Source organism: Phacochoerus africanus, chromosome 9, assembly GCF_016906955.1.
Source record: "Phacochoerus africanus isolate WHEZ1 chromosome 9, ROS_Pafr_v1, whole genome shotgun sequence".
Lineage (NCBI taxonomy): Eukaryota > Metazoa > Chordata > Mammalia > Artiodactyla > Suidae > Phacochoerus > Phacochoerus africanus.
Genome location: NC_062552.1, coordinates 124,430,966 through 124,445,960, shown reverse-complemented (window position 1 = coordinate 124,445,960; position 14,995 = coordinate 124,430,966). Strand labels below are relative to the sequence as shown.

Below are 14,995 nucleotides of genomic sequence, written 5' to 3'. Positions count from 1 at the left end.
CCAGAGGACACATGGATGGCCCCCCTGGATGCCTGGCCTCGCCCGCGAGGGTCACGGCACAGAGGACATTGGACCTCAGCGTTCCAGACACGTATTCATCGTACACGACTCATACGCCACCAGTAGTCATCATCGATCCAATACTGTCCCCCTTTCCTACTTAACACTCGAATTTCTTTGTTGACTCAATTAAAAAAATGCAGTGGTTCTCTGGTGCCATTTCTGTTTGTTTTTCAACTAACTCAGTAAATTGCTAATAATAATTTTCTAGCTCTATTATTCCCCAAACTCAAGAAGTCATAACCTCCCTATTATATAAATAGGTCATTCTCACAGCGAGATATCTTTTTTAACTAGATGGTGTTTTTCTTCTATAGAGTAATTAATTAGTGTTTCCTAAAATTCAATATTTGCACTGAAATAAATCTGGCATTCTGTTATTCCATACGGAATTTTTAAACAACACACTGATTTCTGCATTAGATGAAAAGTCATCACTTAAACCCAGACAAGAAACCTAACTGATATTCACATTGTTCCTTGTGCTTCTAACACAGATATGCAATCACAAGGTCCATCACCATTGAATCATCCTTCATCTGTTCCAGTGTGTACATTTTCAACAACATAAAGCACAGTTGATGTTTAAAAAGATAAAGAAAATTTATCACGATTGATTCTTGTATGCTATGTTTCATTTACCTAGTTTTTTAAGAATTTAGAATAAAAAGAAGAGAAAATTTACTGTCATTGACTCTTGCATTCTACATTTCATTTACCCATTCAGAAATTTACAACTTACCCAGATATCCATTAATCTTCTACAAAAGAGGCAAGAACATAAAATGGGGAAAAGACAGTCTTTTCAGCAAGTGGTGCTGGTAAAACTGGACAGCTGCATGTACATCAACAAAACTGGAACACACCCTCACACTATGCACAAAAATAAATTCAAAATTGCTTAAAGACTTAATGGCTTAAATGTAGGACAAGATACCATTAAACTACTAGAAGAGAACACAGGCAAAATGTCCTCTGATATCAACCTTACAAATGTCTTCTCAGGTCAGTCTCTCAAAGCAACAGAAATAAAAGCAATGGTAAACCAATGGGACCTAATCAAACTGTCAAGCTTTTGCACAGCAAAGGGAACCATAAAAAAAAAAAACCAAAAAGTCAACTTAGAGAATGGGAGAAAATAGTTTCAAACGATTCAACTGATAGGGCTTAATCTCTAAAACACACAAACAGCTTATAAAACTCAACTGAAAAAAGCCAATGACCCAATTGAAAAATGGACAAAAGACCTGAATAGGCTATTTCTCCAAAGAAAATATACAAATGGCCAACAAGCACATGAAAAAATGCTCAACATCACTGATTATTAGAGAAATGCAAGTCAAAATTACTATGAGGTACCACCTCACACCAGTCAGAGTGGCCATCACTAATAAGTCCACAAATGACAAATGCTGGATGTGGAGAAAAGAGAACCCTCCTGCACTGTTGGTGGGAATGTAAATTGGTACATCCACTATGGAAAACTGCATGGAGGTACCTCAGAAAACTATACATAGAACTACCATATGACCCAGAAATCCCACTCTTGGGTATATATCCAGACAAAACTTTCCTTAAGAAAGACACATGCACCTGCATGTGCAGTGCAGCGCTATTCACAATAGCCGAGACATGGAAACAGCCTAAATATCCATGACAGATGATTGGACTGGGAACATGTGGTATATATACACAATGAAATACTACTCAGCCATAAAAAAAGAACAAAATAATGCCCTTTGCAGCAACATGGATGGAACTAGAGACTCTCATACTAAGTGAAGTAAGTCAGAAAGAGAAAGACAAATACCATATGATAGCACCTATATCCGGAATCTAATATATGGCACAGATGAACCTTTCATAGAAAAGAAACACATGGCCGTGGAGAACAGACTTGTGGTTGCCAAGGGGGAGGTGGAGGGAGCAGGATGAATTGGGAATTTGGGGTTAATAGATGCAAACTATCTCCTTTAGAATGGATAAGCAATGAGATTCTGCTATGTAGCACAGGGAACTATACCTAGTCACTTATGACGGAGCAGCATAATATGAGAAAAAAGCATGTATACATGTATATGTGACTGGGTCACCTTGCCATACAGTAGAAAATTGACAGAATACTGGAAACCAGCTATAATGGAAAAAATAAAAATCATTATTAAAAAAAGGAAACTGCCAAAAAAAGGAATTTACAACTTTTTCATATTGCAGACATTGTTTTCTCTTGACAGAAAGAACAGCCTTAAACTTGACATTGACTCAGAACAAGAAAATAAACTCCTAATACTTCAAGTATATTTGGTTGTTCAGAGACATGAACCCTGGGTCCATCAATTTTATAATGGGCATGGGTGTTAGCAATTTTATTTATAAATTTTGCCTCACCATATATGTTCATAATTAGACAATGATTCTTCTGTTCTCCTTCATCTATCATCTATATATTTTAATGGTGCTATCATTGCTGTTGTAAGAATTTTAAAACAAAATATAAGACCTTGAAGTTTATGCATTCTTACCCTTTGCCTATAGGATGAAATAAACAAGAAAAAGTACGGATTATGTTGAGCCTAATTATCCATCATTCACTACTTACATGCTAATTACAATTGGTTAGTTTGGGCCCACTTTTAGGTCATTTATCTATCTTTAGTATCAATTACATTATCGCTTCATTAATAATACTAAAAGAAAGATTGGATTAACAAAGCAAAGACCGACATTTGAATACCCTTGACTTCTCTCTAATTAGTACCAAAAGATATTTTATTTTTCCTTAATAAATATCAAGGTCATATATTATCAATTAACATAGGGCTTCTTACCAAGTTTATCAATAGACCATAGTTAAATTTTGATTACATTTACTACTTTGTAAGAAGACAATGAAAACCCTTATCCCAATGACCCAAACTGAGGCAGCAGCATGGGGCCATGACTCACCTTGGGATCTCTCCTGCCACCATCGCCACTGGAGGGGTCTCGTCCCCACGGAGCCTGGCCTGGCCTTCGGCTTCCACCCTACAAAGGACCCAAGAGACAAGGGGAGACCCACAGTGAGAGGCCATCGACTGGGCTCCTCGGGCGGTCGTCGCTGCCCCGTTGGGCTCGAGGATGGAAAGGCAGGAAGAGAAAGGCCCCGTTTCCTTGCGAGTGGACCTCAGAGTTCCAGACACACATTATTCGTCATCGATGCCTCATACGCTGGCATTGATCATCATCGATCCAGAAAAGGGGGACCTTCTCTTCCCTCATCCTATATCATTTATTAATTCATTAATTCACTAGCTACAGTTTAAAAACTCTATGAGTTACAAAATAGCAAGAAAGAAATATTATCCCTGCTAAGTATCTACAGTCAGTCTCACATCAACGTACCTCTGTCATTAATTATTCATTTTTCATGAATGCTTTGAATTAAGATAACATCTATTAATCCCATATTTGTCACAAAGAGAGAGTTGTACTTCTTTGAGTATTTTCTATTCTTTTCCTTAATACAGTGACTGTCCTTAGCAAAATACAAAAACCAGGGAAATAATTTATTTTTTTTTAATTTTTTGTAAATTTATTCTTCACACACTCAGAAGTTAATTGAGAAATACCAAGCAGAAGGGAGTTGTTCAGAATCAGCTATTTCTTCTGTTAAAGCTATTTATAAAGTGAGTAAAAAAATTTCCTGTGATGTGAGGTCATACTAGCATTTTGACATATTTCTGTATTTTCCAAAAATACCATATATGAACAACAATTCTTTTTCGTCTTCATTCTTTTTTTCAACTGGTTATTATTATTAAAGTATGTCTGACGTCCAATGTTCCATCAGGTTCTGTTACTCACAATGAATTCCAGGCTCCTAAAACAGACATGCAATCATATGGCTCGTGATCAAGGAAGGATCCGTAAATCAGGTCCCATGGGACCAGTATGAGGTGTACAGGGCAGAACAGATGATAAAGACGGTTGAGGCGTGGCCTCCACTGATGCTTGCTTTTTCCCTTTAGTCAGTCCCCAGTCAATCATTGCTTTGATGTGACAATTCTTTTCTCTTAAGAAAATGAAGACATTTGATCTTTGACCCAAATTATGAACATTATTTAAGACTCTCATCCCCTTTGTCCAACACCTAAGAGTCACATGCCTTTCACGTATTTGTAAGATGGACAATGCTTCACTCACTCATCTTTACTTATTTCTATATTTATCTATAGATTCTCTCATTTATCCAATTATAATAACAGATGAAAATGCATGAACATTAGGATCCCATTACAAGATCTTAGTACATTGCTCATATCTGTGGTAGGATGCCTTCGAATAGTGAAAATGGACTAGATTAATTTTATTCGACCTCAGAGTTGGAGACCCATATTCATCATGCATGTCTCATATGCCACCGGTAGTCATCATTAATCCAATATCGTATGTTTCCTTCATTCATTTCTACACTATTTATTGGTCAATTCATAATTCAGTAATTATAATGTTAAAAACATCCACTGGAACCACCAAGAGCTTAAAATTCTCTAGTATGTATTCATAATCAGTCTTATGTCAACATCTCTCATAATTATCCTCATTTTTCATTTTACGAATTAATCGATATAAGACTTCATATGGATCCCATATTTCATACTGAGCTACTTGGATTTCATTGGTTGTAATTGACTTTTTCCATAAAACAGTCAATATCCTTAAAATCCTTACAATGGAGAAGCTAAGAGCCCAACTTGGACCACGACTCACATGGTCTCCATGGTCCTCTCATAGGAAGGCACCCTGAGAGCTCATTACCACGGAGGGCCATTCTCCTTGACTGCACCCAGTCAAAGGAGTACCGAGAAGAAAAGGTGATAGAACATGTCAGACCTGGTCTCCATCAATCCTTGTTTTCCACATTTCATTTACCCTTTTAGGCATTCATTAATTTTTTTCATAATGTAGTATTTATTCTCTTAACAAAATAAGGCCTTAAACTTGAGACTGACCCAGAACAATAATGTTGACTCTTACTTATCAGTGTCTGTAGGATCCTTTCAACAAAGAGGCAAAACGCTTATTCCTTTATCACTTAATGAAAATGAATGTTTTCAATTTTATTAATAATATTTCTTTTTTTTTTTTTGTCTTTTTGCTATTTCTTGGGCCGCTCCCGTGGCATATGGAGGTTCCCAGGCCAGGGGTCTAATCGGAGCTGTAGCCACCGGCCTACGCCAGAGCCACAGTAACACAGGATCCGAGCCGCGTTTGCAACCTACACCACAGCTCACGGCAACGTTAACCCACTGAGCAAGGGCAGGGATGGAACCCGCAACCTCATGGTTCCTAGTCGGATTCGTTAACCACTGCGCCATGACGGGAACTCCTATTAATAATATTTCTAATCTTACCACATACTTCCTAAAGGAACATGCTTCACCTTCTTATTTTTATCTGTCTTTACATTTTAATGGCTTGATTCCTTCCTTATTTGTTGTTATGAATAATACTCTAAATCTGAACCCAAACCCCAAAACAGGAAAGTGCTGTTTTGTCTATTCCTAACATCAACCCACGGGGTCATTTATAACAGAAGATAGACTAGACTGTGCCTTGTATGGAATCACAGTTCCAGACACAATGTATTTACCATGTATGACTCCTGTGCCTCTTGTCATCACCAAGGGCCCAAGATGGGCTCTTTTATCTACTGTCATTGACATTTGTTTATTGATTAATTCACTGTCACTTAAATAAAGATAAATTAGATAAAAGAAACCCATTAGTAAAACCCTGGAAATACCTAACATCTATCTGTACAATCATTTCCACTGAGCCCAACTCTTTCATTAACTGAACTCAGTGTTTCATATAGGGATTCATCACCATATGGCTTCACATCAAAGGTATTTTGACACTGGAAAGTTTAAACTGCTATTATATTTAATACTTTTTAACCATACAATAAATATCTTTTTATTTCATTTACTTATTTATTTATTTCATTTTTTGTCTTTTGTTCTTTTAGGGCCACACCTGTGGCATATGGAGGTTCCCAGGCTAGGGGTTGAATCGGAGCCGTAGCCACCGGCCTACGCCAGAGCCACAGCAACGCGGGATCCGAGCCGCGTCTGCAACCTACACCACAGCTCATGGCAACGCCGGATGGTTAACCCACTGAGCGAGGCCAGGAATCGAACCTGCAACCTCACGGTTACTAGTCGGATTCATTAACCACTGAGCCACGATGGGAACTCCCTAAATATCTTTTTTTCTTTTTTTTTTGTCGGTGTTGTTGTTGCTATTTCTTGGGCCGCACCCGTGGCATATGGAGGTTCCCAGGCCAGGGGTTGAATCGGAGCTGTAGCCACCGGCCTACGCCAGAGCCACAGCAACACGGGATCCGAGCCGTGTCTGTGACCTACACCACAGCTCACGGCAACACCGGATCCTTAACCCACTGAGCAAGGCCAGGGACCAAACCCGAAACCTCATGGTTATTGGTCGGATTCATTAACCACTGAGCCACGATGGGAACTCCCTAAATATCTTTTTTAAAAATGGCTCAATCCAGGACAAGAACATTCTGTTACATCGCTCTCCATGCTCCTAATGCACAGATGCAACCCCCGGGCTCCAGGGCATGGAAGCTCCAAGACATCCACTCTGAGGAGTACAGGGAAGAGCAGATGATAAAAACTGAACACTAATCGCCATGGATCCTTGCTTCTGCATTTCGTTTTCAGTGATTTAGACCATCATTCATTTGGAGTTCTTTATTTCATTTCCTCTTAAGAAAATGAATTAAGAACTTGTCCTTGACCCAGAAAATGACCGACGATACAGCTACTACTGTCCATATTATTCTCAGTCAAGGTTTTTTCAGTCATGTGCCATTTACTTCTCGCTGCACTTGTGTTCAAATTTACTAACAGCACATTTGCGTCTCCACATACTTTTATAATCGGACAAGAGTTCACCGTTTTCATCTTTATGTATTTATTGGGTTGTTTATTCTTTATTTCATTGATCCAATTATTTCAAAAGAAAGTACATAAATATTAAAACCCACAAACAAGTTTCTTGTATTTTCTAGACATGTGTCTCTAGAATCACCCCAAACAGGACAATGGACTAGATTCCACCCACACTGGACCCCAGAGTTCCAGACACACATGCATTGTACATGCCTCATATGCCACCAATAAGTCATCATCAATTCAATGCTGTCCCTCTTTTTCTTCACTCATTTCTCCGTGGCTTATTGACAAATTCAGTAAATCACTAAAAATAATTTAAAACCATTTTTCACAAAAACCCTAGAAAAGACATGATATCCTTATTCGCTAAGTTTATTCTCACAGTAATATATCTTTTTAAAACAGTGATGCTGGGGAGTTCCCATTGTGGCTCAGCGGTAACAAACCCGACTGGTATCCACGAAGATGTGAGCTCAATTCCTGGCCTTGCTCCGTGGGTTAGGGATCCAGCATTGCTTGAGCTGTGGCGTAGGCTGCAGATGTGGCTTGGATCCTGTGTTGCTGTGGCTGTGGTGTAGGCCGGCGGCTATGGCTCCGATTCAACCCCTAGCCTAGAAACTTCCAAATGCCGTGGGTGTGGCCCTAAAAAAGACAAAAAAATAATAATAATAAAATAATTATGCCATTTTTTATCTATGCAGTAATCAATGAATATTTCATAAAATTCAATACTTATCACTGAGCTGGCCTTCTGTTATTCTATACGCAACTTACAAACAAATGTGTACACAGAAAAAAATCACTGAAATCAAGACGAAATTTGACTATTCCTTACATTGGTCCCTGTGCTTCTAACATAAAGATGCAATGCTAAGGTGCATCCACATGGAATCACGCCTCATAAGATCAAATGCGTCCATTTTCAGAGGTACAATGCATAGCCGATGTTAAAAAAAAAAAGGAAAGGAAAATTTATTGTCATTGATTCTTGCTTTTTAGATTTGACATATGCACATCATTAGGAATATATAACTTTTCCATAATTTAGAGTTGTTTTCCTATGAACAAAAAACCCTCAAACTTGAGAATGACTTAGATCAACAGAACTGACAGTTAACCATTCACATCTACATTATGCTTGGCCAAAGACGCGCCACTGTTGATTCATTCATTTCTTAATGAGCAAGTGTGTGAGCAATTTTCTTTTTTTCTCTTTTTCAATTTTTCATTTTATTATTTTTTTAAGTTTTTTGTATTATAGTTGGTTTATAACATTCTGTTAGGAGTTTCTGCTGTAGCGCAGCAGAAATGAATCTGACTGGTACCCATGAGGCTGCAGGTTCGACACCTGGCCTCACTCAGTGGGTCAGGGATCTGGCATTGCGGTGTAGGCCACAGATGCAGCTTTGATCCCACATTACTGTGGCTGTGGCATAGGCCGACAGCTGCAGTTCTGATTCGACCCCTAAACTGGAAGCTTCCCTATGCTGTGATGCTGTGGGGGTAGCACTAAAAAGCAAACAAAAAACAAAAAACAACAACCAAAAAAAACCAAAAAAACAGTGTTCTGTCAATTTCTGCTGTACAGCACAGTGTATATAAACATACACATTCTTTTTTTCACGTTTTCCTCCACCATATTCCATCACAAGTGATTAGATTATAGCCATACCCATGGCATATGGAAGTTCCCAGGCTAGGTATCAAATCGGTGCTACGACTGAGGCCTAAGCCACAGCCACAGCAGCATCAAATTCAAGCCACATTTGTGATCTACACTGCAGCTTGTGACAATGCAGAATCCTTAAGCCACTGAGTGAGGCCAAGGACCAAACTGGTATCCTGATAGAGATGAGGTCAGGTCTTCACCTGCTGAGCCACAATGGGAATTCCACGATTTTCAATACTACTTCTTGCCTGACCATATACTACATACGTAGATAATAATTTACCCTTTCTTCTTAAATCTATTATTTAAATATAATGGTTCTATTATTGATCCATTAACGATGTTAAATTGAAATCTATTAACCCATAAAGAGGGCCTGAGTTTATGCATTTCTAACGTCTGTCCATAGGATCAAATAAACATAGAAAATATAATATGTATTATGTTGGACCTCAGGGTTCCATACACTCCTTATGCATTGTCCATGACTCGTCCTCTACCAGTCCTCATCACTGGTAGATTTAAGCCCACTTTTAGTTCATTCAAGTGTATATTTGTATCAATTAAATCACTACTTTATTGATAATAATAAAATAAAAATATAATTCACCAAAATAAAAGAACAATACCCTAAAATTTCCCCAATTTCTCCTCTAATTATTACCTAAGTAGATTATAAATCTTTCATTAATGACCAACAACGTTACCTATTATCACTTCTTTAACGTAAGATTTCATGTCGTATTTATCAATGGGCCATCCTTAACCTTTTGATCATATTCATTGCTTTAATAATGCAGCGAAACCCTAACCAACCACCCAAACCAAGACAGGAACTTGGCCCTGACTCACCTTGGTCTCTCCTAGAACAACTCCAAGAGGAGAGCCCTCATCCCAGCGGAGGCCAGCATCCCTTTGAGCTCCTGTCCTGAAAAGTACCCAACAGAGAAGGTGATGAAGAGACGGAGACTTTTTCCCCATTGAGCCACGTTTGGCTACCGAGTCTTTCGCTGGTCCAGTTAGAATCAAGAATGAAACCGCATCAAGAGAAAAGCCTCATTTCTTCCCCTGGACCTCAGAGTTCCAGACACGTACTACTCATGCTCATCGTCGCTGACTCACACGCCGGCTTTCATCATCACTGACCCAGAAAAGATGGCTGTCCCTTCATTCTATATTGCTGATCGATCAATTCATTGATTCGCTGGTTATAATTTATAACTCTATGATTCACAAAACCCAAAAAGCCCTTGCGATACCCACTACGTGTACAGAACCATTGTCACATCATTCTACCTCTGTCACAATCATGATTGGTTTTTCAAATGTGCATTAATCAGTATGATGGTTCATATTAATCTCTTTATAGCAACAGGATAAAAATGGACTGCCTTACTTATATTTCAAACATTTTATTAATGCAGTAAATACCCTTAGACGGACCACCGAAACCAATACCAGGAATAGGATGCTGCTCACACTGGTCTCCTGAGTCCAAAGATAATGATGCCATCCTCACCTGCTCATCAAGGAAGAAAGCTGCATTCAGGTCCGGTGCATCCTCCTGAGCAATAGAAAGCAAAGAGGATGGTAAAAAAACACAGTCTCTCTGCTAATCCCTGCTCCAAAATTCAAAAAGAAAATGATTAATTTAGTACATACACTTAGTCTGTTAAGAAGAACAACAACTCTGGTCTTGCCACTGAGCCAGAATACGATGGTTGTCCGTAACTGATCCTGGCCATTTCATCCTTACCCATAAGCATTAAGCATCATGGACCCCATTAATTTCTAATCGAACTTCAGGGTGCCATGGTATATCAACTGTATTTCTTGTCTCAACAAACACTTCAGTAACTGGAAATCATTTACTCCATTATTTTGTTTTTAATTATATATTTACAGATTCTTACACAATACAAGGATAATAATAGGAACGAAGTCCATGAAAACAACAAAGAAAAACAAGCCCCTCATTTATTCCTGATAGCTGTCTATAGGATGCCTTCACAAGTTGAGAATGGGCTAGATTAATTTTATGTTGAATCTCAGAGTTCCACACGGGTAGTCATCATATATCACTCGAAGACTAGAAGGAATCACTGATGCAATATTGTTTCTCGTTTTATACGTACCTTTTCTATTGGAACTGAATACATCAAAATTCACGATTAATTTTTAAGCAATACAATTAAAAAAAAAAAACAAGAAAAACCTTGAGGGATACAAAATTATTCCTACTTAAATACACATCTCCCTTTAATACTCCGTTTCCAGATAGGCATTAATCAGTGTTTCACATATCTATACGCAACACTAAGTGCAGCTGACTCCCGTACATACATTTCACATTTCTTAGTAATACTGTAATTTAATAATAAAAAAAAAAACTGAGAACAGAACTTCAGCGATTACTCACATTATGCTCCATCCTCCCACTATACAGGGACAACCGCAGAGCTGGTGCCCATGGAAGACGCTAAAGCCCCTCTCGTCGTTCCAAGGAGCACAGAGGAGATGATAAAGATATTAAGATATTGAGATCTAATCACCAGTGATCACCGCTTTCTAAATTTCATTTACTCAGTATGTAGAAATTTATTTTTTTTCTTTCTCAAGATATTTTTCTTGTTAAGAAACTCAATCATTCGTCTGAGGCAGAACAGTTAAGGCGACCCTTACTTCTGCTTTTCGATCGAACCTCGGTCAGAGAGGTGGCCCTGCCCCATTTACTTAACGAGCATCCCTGCTTTCAGGGTTTACGGACAGTCTCTTTCCCCCACGAGATATGTTCCTACTTGGACACTGCATCACCCTGTGTTTCCTCACGTGTTAGTTTACGCTGGCTTGATGGCTCTAACACAGCTCTAGTCAGAGCCGCAAATCTAAGTGCGTGAAATAACACGAGGAGGTGATGTCTCCGTTTTCCTGACATCGCTCTACAGGCACAGTGACACCCGAGGCGAGAGGCGACTCGGGCGCTGGGTTGGACCTCAGAGTTTGAGATGTTGTCATCGTTCAGGACTCCTCCCGTCACGACCCTCATCACTGGTCCACGACCGAGTCTCTGTATCTCGCTCATCTCCGTACCGGGGTCGATGCTATCGTTACGTCATCAAGAAGTGTCAATACAATACAGGGTTCGCGACGTCCCCCCAGAACAAGGTCCGCCAACACCCCTAAGCTCAGTTGGTAGCGTCCTTTCCCACAGAGGGGCTCTCTCTTCCACTCTCCCTCCCACCTCAGTCCTGCCCAGCATCCCTCACCAGGCAGTGAGGCGCAGCCCCTCTCGCGTGGAATGACGAGTACCTTTCGGATTCGTTCCACGCTTTCTAATAGTACCCTGAGTACCCGCAAACAGATCACCCGAGCCCGACAGCAACCTGCCCCACGGTCACCTTCGCTTCTTTGCGGGCGCGGAGGCGGCCTGACAATCTTGAGCTCAGCAGAAGCCAAAAGAGCGGGAACATGTCCTCTGAACAACAACAAGCAGACAAGGTTTTAAAAATATTGAGATAGTCTCTCCCTTGATCCAAATCTTCCACTATCCATTTGCACAGTAGTGGAGTCAAATCCTCATCGCAATATTTATTTCGTTTGCCCTCAATAATCAAATGTCCAACTGTTAACTGAGTTAATTACAATTACCCGTCACTTTCTACATCACCCTTAGCCAAAGAGATAGCGTATTAATACCGCTTTTCTCACAACGATTATCAGTCTTTTCAATAAGTATTAATATCTTAGTATAAGATAATAATTTCTGCCTAGAGACACATTTTTATAATTAGAAAAGGCATCACCTTCATCATATTTTTAAAGTTACACACTATGCAAATAGGAAAAAAATGCATGGTCAGGATCACCAATACGAACACCCTTTTTCATTCCTAACCTCTGCCTATAGGGCCACTTCAAACAGGACAATGGAACAGATTCCATCCACACTGGACCTCAGAGTTCCAGGCAGGTACTCATCACATACCACTCATAACGCCACGGGAAGTCATCATGGATCCAGCTGTGCTCCTGTTTCTCTACATGGCTTTCTATTGCTTGATTGTTTAAATCGAAACCAACTGAGGAAGGAATCGCAACGGTTACTCACGTGACTCTCCCACGTCCTAACACGTGTGTACAGAGGCAATCACAGAGCTCGTGTCCGTATGGAAGATGCTAAAGCATCTCCAGGGCAATCACTCTGAGGGGTGCTCCCTCTAAAGATAAGGAAAACAACCAGATCTCATCACCCACACTATTGGTTCTCTGCACTTCATTTACTCAGAATTGAGAAATGGATCACTGTTTTTCTCAATATTACTCAGTTTAAAAAATCAGGCATTAGTCTGAGGCAAAGCAATTAAATTGTCTAACTTCCACGTGCCTACCTAACTTTAATTAAAGACGTAATCTTCAACCATTTGTTTAATGGGCACCACAGTTTTCATGTTTTTCCTATTTTTTAAAAGATTCTTATTTTTTCTATGACAGCTGATTTACAAAGTTCTGTCAGTTTCGATTTTTAGTAACGGTACGTTTGGTTAAGAGAGCTACATCCAATACTGACAATGAATAAAGCTTCAATCTATTTTACTGATATCCTTAGGGATACATGCTTAATAGTTCTATAAATGCATTGATAAGAACAAATACAGATCAATGAAACTGATACAAGAATATGATCATTTAATATTCTCGACGACTCACTACAAAAAAAACTTAACCAAAGAGAGCAGAAAACTGACGTTCTGCGTTGGACCTCAGAGTTTCAGAGATGCCTTCATCATGCATGACACATCCCATCATGAACATAATACGTCCATTACTGACTCTCCATTCGTTGTTCATTTTTATTTGTCTACAGACAAATTAACTACTTCATTTATTACATATTTAAAATGTATTACTCACAAAACCAAAACGTGTCATGATCAAAATTGTGCAGAGATCCTACTCATTATATGAAGCACTTTTAAAATTAAAGGATGCTTTTTTCCAAAACATTACACAATTACTGTACCACAAATGTTTACCCTAATCAGTAAACTATGATGAAGCGTTAAAGACTATATGGAAATTCAAAAAGCAAACTGAACACAGAAGGCAAAAAATTAAAGAAATTTGAAAATATTACACTGTTGCACCTCTTGGTACCTGTGATTCCAAAAGAGAGAAGCAAAACTAAACGGGAAAAAAGGATGAGAAGCTAAATGAGCTAATAAGGGTATCTACTGCACTCAAAAAGCAGAAATACGATTAAAAAAAAGTAAAAAAAAAAAAACAAACCTCACCATTGATAATTACTTTATCTATTTAATTGAAACACAGGGAAGAAATTTATGCAGTTTTCACAGTGTCAAGAATTAGATCTCATACGAAAAAAAAACCAGGCTAAATCTCAAAAAGAGGCCCAGTATGATAAACAGAACACTTAAATATTCTAAACAATAAAATTTGGGACAAAGCATTGCTCGCATTGAAACACTTATGGCACAATGGGCATCAGTGGCCATTTTCATGAAAACAACCTACATCTTCACAAAGTGTTTCTATGGAGCAATATTTTAAGCTCAAAATAGTATTTCTGACTTCAAAGGGTCCTTATATGCATCCATGAAGAGATTGCATCAGAACATCATAACCACAAAGGAGAAGTGGAATGAATCCCTTCCTAACACTTCTCGAAGGGTGATGATATGAGGACAAAATGGATTTGGCTCCTCTGTGACCTCAGCAGTTCAGGCAGGGATTTCCTCATTGGGCCATGCCTAATCCTCTACCAATCCTCACTACTGGCTCAACGGGCTCCAAATGGACATGCACTCATGACGCCACTGCGACCAAGCCAATGCTGGCTTCCTTGACAAGAATCCAAGCAGGACAAGCGGATGAGGGGCAACAACCAAAGGTCAAGACCCTTCCACCTTCCCGAATGCACGATCACCCTTACCCACACGGAGGGACCCTCATGAATATCCATGTTCTCGGTCCTCCACTAGTGAGCCCGGAGGGGCAGGGCTCTCCAGTCGAAGGGCTGTCCTTCATGTTGGGACTCCATTTAGGACTATGACAATGAAATCAAAACACCTGGCCCAAGGACAAAACTGCAGGGAGCAATGCAAGCCATGAGCCACCTTGGTATCACACCGGGCACAACTAAAAACAAGACGCTTCATCACCATAGAGGTGGATGGCACATTCAGCATGTTCACTAAAAACACCAAACAGAGAAGACGAGACAGAGATTAAGACGCCATCAAAACGATTCTCAATAATTTCCTAGGATAATGAGAAACAAGCATGA

General features: G+C 39.4%; 10 non-coding genes and 1 pseudogene across 10 annotated transcripts; all 11 read right to left on the bottom strand.

Annotated features, from left to right (window-relative positions):
• Positions 1-68: 68 nt before the first annotated feature.
• LOC125136961 (small nucleolar RNA SNORD113/SNORD114 family) lies at positions 69-140 on the bottom strand. Its single transcript, XR_007137285.1, has one exon. It is a non-coding gene; the product is annotated as a small nucleolar RNA SNORD113/SNORD114 family (small nucleolar RNA).
• A 3,076-nt stretch (positions 141-3,216) lies between these two features.
• Positions 3,217-3,291, bottom strand: LOC125136976 (small nucleolar RNA SNORD113/SNORD114 family). The gene has a single exon (XR_007137299.1). It is a non-coding gene; the product is annotated as a small nucleolar RNA SNORD113/SNORD114 family (small nucleolar RNA).
• A 1,117-nt stretch (positions 3,292-4,408) lies between these two features.
• LOC125136985 (small nucleolar RNA SNORD113/SNORD114 family) lies at positions 4,409-4,480 on the bottom strand. The gene has a single exon (XR_007137308.1). It is a non-coding gene; the product is annotated as a small nucleolar RNA SNORD113/SNORD114 family (small nucleolar RNA).
• Positions 4,481-5,659: 1,179 nt separating this feature from the next.
• LOC125137030 (small nucleolar RNA SNORD113/SNORD114 family) lies at positions 5,660-5,733 on the bottom strand. Its single transcript, XR_007137342.1, has one exon. It is a non-coding gene; the product is annotated as a small nucleolar RNA SNORD113/SNORD114 family (small nucleolar RNA).
• A 1,459-nt stretch (positions 5,734-7,192) lies between these two features.
• Positions 7,193-7,265, bottom strand: LOC125137003 (small nucleolar RNA SNORD113/SNORD114 family). Its single transcript, XR_007137322.1, has one exon. It is a non-coding gene; the product is annotated as a small nucleolar RNA SNORD113/SNORD114 family (small nucleolar RNA).
• Positions 7,266-9,136: 1,871 nt separating this feature from the next.
• On the bottom strand, positions 9,137-9,211 carry LOC125137011 (small nucleolar RNA SNORD113/SNORD114 family). The gene has a single exon (XR_007137327.1). It is a non-coding gene; the product is annotated as a small nucleolar RNA SNORD113/SNORD114 family (small nucleolar RNA).
• A 548-nt stretch (positions 9,212-9,759) lies between these two features.
• LOC125136999 (uncharacterized) lies at positions 9,760-9,840 on the bottom strand (annotated as a pseudogene).
• An 892-nt stretch (positions 9,841-10,732) lies between these two features.
• LOC125137018 (small nucleolar RNA SNORD113/SNORD114 family) lies at positions 10,733-10,801 on the bottom strand. Its single transcript, XR_007137332.1, has one exon. It is a non-coding gene; the product is annotated as a small nucleolar RNA SNORD113/SNORD114 family (small nucleolar RNA).
• Positions 10,802-11,677: 876 nt separating this feature from the next.
• LOC125137016 (small nucleolar RNA SNORD113/SNORD114 family) lies at positions 11,678-11,747 on the bottom strand. Its single transcript, XR_007137330.1, has one exon. It is a non-coding gene; the product is annotated as a small nucleolar RNA SNORD113/SNORD114 family (small nucleolar RNA).
• An 891-nt stretch (positions 11,748-12,638) lies between these two features.
• Positions 12,639-12,711, bottom strand: LOC125136993 (small nucleolar RNA SNORD113/SNORD114 family). Its single transcript, XR_007137316.1, has one exon. It is a non-coding gene; the product is annotated as a small nucleolar RNA SNORD113/SNORD114 family (small nucleolar RNA).
• A 733-nt stretch (positions 12,712-13,444) lies between these two features.
• On the bottom strand, positions 13,445-13,513 carry LOC125137022 (small nucleolar RNA SNORD113/SNORD114 family). Its single transcript, XR_007137335.1, has one exon. It is a non-coding gene; the product is annotated as a small nucleolar RNA SNORD113/SNORD114 family (small nucleolar RNA).
• Positions 13,514-14,995: the final 1,482 nt, after the last annotated feature.